General features: G+C 43.8%; 2 non-coding genes across 2 annotated transcripts; one reads left to right on the top strand and one right to left on the bottom strand.

Moving 5' to 3' along the window:
* Positions 1–692: 692 nt before the first annotated feature.
* trnal-uaa (transfer RNA leucine (anticodon UAA)) lies at positions 693–775 on the bottom strand. Its single transcript has one exon. It is a non-coding gene; the product is annotated as a tRNA-Leu (tRNA).
* Positions 776–4,398: 3,623 nt separating this feature from the next.
* trnag-ucc (transfer RNA glycine (anticodon UCC)) lies at positions 4,399–4,470 on the top strand. Its single transcript has one exon. It is a non-coding gene; the product is annotated as a tRNA-Gly (tRNA).
* The last annotated feature ends 572 nt before the right edge of the window (positions 4,471–5,042 follow it).

Raw genomic sequence — 5,042 nt, 5'->3', positions numbered from 1 at the left:
CCCAGGTTGTTCGCATTGATTAGATCTGTGACACTCAGCCTGATTCAGAGTAAGAATTTTGACATGCATGTAAAATGAAGTCCAGTCTGGAATTGGGAGAGTGTCTTCCACCTGGCACAGTGCAAGTGAGGATTTAGTGTTAGTTTATAACTTATAGTTCAGTTCGTAGCCATCAAATTGATTTTGTAACTTTTAGTTTCATAAGCAGGGTAAGTTTTCAACTGGCATTTGTGTTTGTATACCAGCTTTCAGAATATCCGAATCTGAGAATGCATTTGAGATTTGAATGTGTACCTAATGTATGTGAGGGCAGACTGTGGGGATTATTGCGACCACATTTAAACCCCTGATTTGGTGATATGACTGGTATTTAACTCGAATCTCAGAGTACATTATTAAGGTTGTGTAAGTTTTAACAGAAAACCATCTGTCAGTTTTATCTGATATTTAATTTGGAGCTGAGGCTGCACTATTGTGGGATTGACGCAGCGATGATCTGATAATGGATGAGAATTTGGACTGGGATTGATGAATCCCCCTGTTAGTTGTACTGAGTTTGTTTTGATTTCTTATTGTCTCATGTCGTATTCTGCTGTGAAAATTCCAGTTTCTTGCATGCTGGTTCGACAAAGAATACCGTTCATGGAGGAGAAATAAAGCAGTGCCGTGGATGTCGTGTTAAAAAATCTAATTACCAGGAGTGGGGTTCGAACCCACGAGGACATATGTCCATTGGATCTTAAGTCCAACGCCTTAACCACTCGGCCATCCTGGTACGAAAGCTTGGTGGGATGTGGACACGACATCTGGCTTTCCTGCTGTTAGAGCAGTGATTGAAAATGCGACTCTGGAATTATTTCTGCTCTCTCAGACGTGGAACTGATGAGCTGTTTATTTCTCCGTCAGTGACAATATGCGGAATGTGTGGCAAGGAGCTGGCGACACTCTTCCCTTTAACTTCCGTGGACGAAATATCACATTTGTTCTGGTTCCATCAATTATTTGTCTGCGCGAATAAAGTACATTTCACAACTCAAATACACATTCCGTCAGTTTAATCTCGATTAATAATCATTGTGAGCGGGTTGCGAGGCTGAAGCCAGACTCTCGCTCTGATTGGTCACTGTCATTTCAATCAGGTTCGTAACTAATCGGAGAGCCAGGAAAAGAAATGGGAGGTTTTGATTGGTTTACATTTTCAATTTGGAAAAGCCCGCCAGGAAAAATAGAAAATAACCGAACGCCTGAATGTTCAGGAAACTTTCAATCTCACACTTTATCATCTGTTTATTGTATTTTCCCTTACAGAATCCTGGCGCTATTTTAGGAACAGTTTGATTTTCTCAATCTCGTATCTGTCACCAGCGGAAATAAGACCCCGTTCAGCAATTTAAAACGGAGCAAATCTCAGCTCACTGGAAAAGCAAAAACAGAGATTACCAGCCAACTCCTTCACACAGGCTTCACAGGGACAGAGGGAAAGGCTGATTTCTGATCCTCTCCCCTGAAAGCGGCTGGGAATATTACAATCGGAAGTGTGGAGAGAATCCCCGCCATATCCTGCCGGTTGAATCGGCAGCATTGTGTCCGGAGAATCGGGGCTGCGGGGAGTGGGAGTGGGGGAGGGGGGGGGGGGGTTCGCTACGATTGGCTCAGGGTCCTGAGTGTGCACAAATCTCGCTGATTCCGTCCTCTGTGAAAACTGCAGAATACACAGATGAGCCCGAGAAGAACCTCTTCATTCCCGCCTTTCTTCTGTTCCGGCTGCAACGCCGAGATCACCCGAGATCAATAAACATCATTGTATTATGAAGTTAATTCACCAATTGTTAAAGCTCTGAATATAGTTATTATTAAATTTAAGTAATGGCATCCTAATATTGTGTTTCTCCTCATTGCCCCTCACAAATCCCAGACTGAGTTTAATAATCCGCTCTCAGTTCAGTTTGATTGTCCCATCAATGTGAAAGTGTGTGTGAGGGGCGGATATGAAATCCCATTCACAGCATTCTGTAACGGGACAAATCTCCATCCTCCAGAAATAGATTTCTCATTAACTTAATAAGGGAAAAGATGGCGCAGCTTTTTCACAGAGATTGTGGGTGGCTCTTAAAAGAGCCGTTGTGTTTTGGGTGTTTTCAGTCCATGGAGGTTTTTACTTGGAGCTGCTGGACTTGGTCACCGCCTTTGTCCCTTCCGACACGGCGTGCTTGGCCAGTTCCCCGGGCAGCAGCAGGCGCACGGCGGTCTGGATCGCCCGGGAGCTGATGGTGCTGCGCTTATTGTAATGGGCCAGGCGGGAAGCCTCACCCGCGATGCGCTCGAAAATATCGTTCATGAACGAGTTCATGATGCTCATGTTGTGGAGGAGATGCCGGTGACAGGGTGAACCTGCTTCATCACTTTGTAGATGCAGATGGAGTAACTCTCCTTCCTCGACTTTCGCCGTTTCTTGCCGCCCTTTGTTCCCGGTTTTTTCATCACTTTCTTCGTTTCCTTCTTGGGAGCTGGTTTCGATGTTGGTTTCTTCTCATTAGCCATCTTCAATTTCACGCAGAATTAAAGCAAATCCCTTTGGGAGGGATTTCAAGGATTGCGAATCATCGGACGGCGATATATTTTCATGTCAGGATGATGTGCATCACGAATTGGAATTTAGAGGTGGTCGTTCTTTCTCTGCATCTGCTGTCCTTGTGCTGCCAGGTGATTTATTGGGTTTGGATGGTGCCTCGCGAAGGAAAAAGCCTTAGACCGCTCGGCTATTCTGACTACACGGGGCGAGCTGTAAAATCTCTGCCTAAATTGATTTGAATTCCATCTTTATTGTTATGACATTTAAATCTCTGTCTCCGCATTGAATGATTGAGGGTAAATTGAACACTTAATTTGAGGTTCACGGACCAAGGTGAAGTTAAGACCCAGAGTTCCACAGGTTTGAGGGATGAAAGGTCCAGCACCATTCCATATTCTTCATCCAAATGAGAAACTCGAGCTGGCAATCGATTCAAGTCAGGACACCGGCTTTGGGCAGGAGTTTGCCAGCATGAGAACATGTGGTTTCTGACGCCAGCTTCATTTGCGGTCCTAGTGGCAGAATTTGTCTTTCCAGAATGGGCTGTTCCGCCATGAAAACTCGTGCCGGGTTAGGTGCAATGGTCATGTAAAATTGCCCCTTCGGGTCAGGAGCGCAAGCATGTTAAATACGTGACGTTACGGGGATAGGGCCTGCATGGGATTGTCGTTGGCACGGGTTCGATGGGCCGATTGGCCTTCTTCAGTACTGTGTGGATTCTATGAAGTTTGGGCGGCTGTTTCACTTCTCTGAGAATATTGATAACTGTTCCCTGATAACCTTAAAACTTCTAACCAGTCAAAGCCTGTTTGTGAACTGGCCATGAATAGGGCTGACATTGAAACGGTTCATATTGAAGTAGTTACAGCAAATTGATTCTTGAAGAGGTGTTAATATAATGCTTTCAGAGACTGTCGCAGCTTCTTAAAAGATCAGTTGCGCTTGTTTTTCGTTTGTTCATTAATTTTGTGAATCTATTTGGAGTGGGTACAGTTGGTTAGTATATGTGCCTCTTGCTTGGCCAGCTCCGCGGGCAGCAGCAACTCCATTCCTGTCCCGATGTCTTGACACAAACAGCAAATCCAAATTATTGTTCACTGCTGCCATCTCCTGGCTGAACGCGTGTTATGCAGCAAGGTCGCCATTCATTCAGAACCTTTTTGGATTGGAGTGAAATAACATCAACATGTTTCTTACCAATTAAAATGATTGCAAAAAATGATATGAACCAAATTCCATGTTCCAGAGATCTATTTTCTGATTGGGCGATGCTGCTCACCCCGATCTACGGAAAATGTAAACCTCCCAGAAATGGAATGTCGTTTATAGGATTCTCTAATCTCTGATTTCTGTGCCACCTCGTTGCTTGTGTATTCGTTCCGTAAATGCACGGGGAGTGTTAGAGTTAGGTGAGCGATGGTGGTGTAGTGGTTACTGTGCGTGCATTTGACCAAGAGTCAGTTCCTGACCATCACAGTGGTGACGTATTTAATTAGCTATCGTGGGTAAGAACAGCAGAGGGTCACTCCTAAACTGAAATTCACTGAATATTCTTATTATCAATGAGTTACGAACGGAAAATTCAGCTTCAATTTGCTTTCAGTGTAAACTTTGTTTCAATGGAAGAACAGATCTCAAAACAATTCAATGAGTTCTCAGTCAGAAACAACAGTAAAAAAGGTAATTTAAACTGTCCAGAAAAAGGAGCCAAGCCAAGTTCAGTTTATGAACTGTGCTATGGACACACCTGGTGTCTCATGAAATCAGCAACTAATGAAGTTGCCTAATTATATCTAATGAAAATAAGGGGGCTCTCAGCAGAGCAAGCGATGGTGGTATAGTGGTGAACATAGCTGCCTTCCAAACAGTTGACCCGGGTTCGATTCCCTGCCATCGCATTCATCATTTTTTTGGATCTTGTCCACGGTCTCTTGCGTTTCAAAACATGTGGACAAAAACAGCGAGAACGCAGCATTTGGCGGCAATGTCATAAAATGGACTTCACGTTTGCATTTCATTTTTCCGGACCGAAAATTCGGCTTCAGTTTCTTTATACTGAAAGCAAATACTGAAATAGATGAACAAGTCGCTGATCTAATAAATGAATTCTCAGCCAGAGATAAATATATAAAACAAAGGGAACCGAGCACGGTTGACCTCCCTGACTGTGATCTCAATAATCCTGAAGAAGTCAATATGAACATTGCTGAGGTGGTTGCATCGACTGGCCAATAAGCAGCTGCGATGGCCGAGTGGTTCAGGCGTTTGACTTGGAATCTAAATTTGCTTTCAGTGGGAAACTTTTTTTAAGTGAAAGACCAGGCCTCAAAACCAATAATTGAGTCCCCAGAAAGGTACAATATTAAACTGTCCAAAAAACGAGAGTAAACAATTTCAGTCTACAAACCGCATTACGATACACCTGGTGTCCGATGAATTCGGCGACTAAGGTCGTTCCGTAATTATAACG

This window comes from Mustelus asterias, unplaced genomic scaffold (genome assembly GCF_964213995.1).
Source record: "Mustelus asterias unplaced genomic scaffold, sMusAst1.hap1.1 HAP1_SCAFFOLD_74, whole genome shotgun sequence".
In the NCBI taxonomy this organism is placed as follows: Eukaryota; Metazoa; Chordata; class Chondrichthyes; order Carcharhiniformes; family Triakidae; genus Mustelus; species Mustelus asterias.
This window is presented reverse-complemented; position numbering and strand designations above follow the sequence as displayed.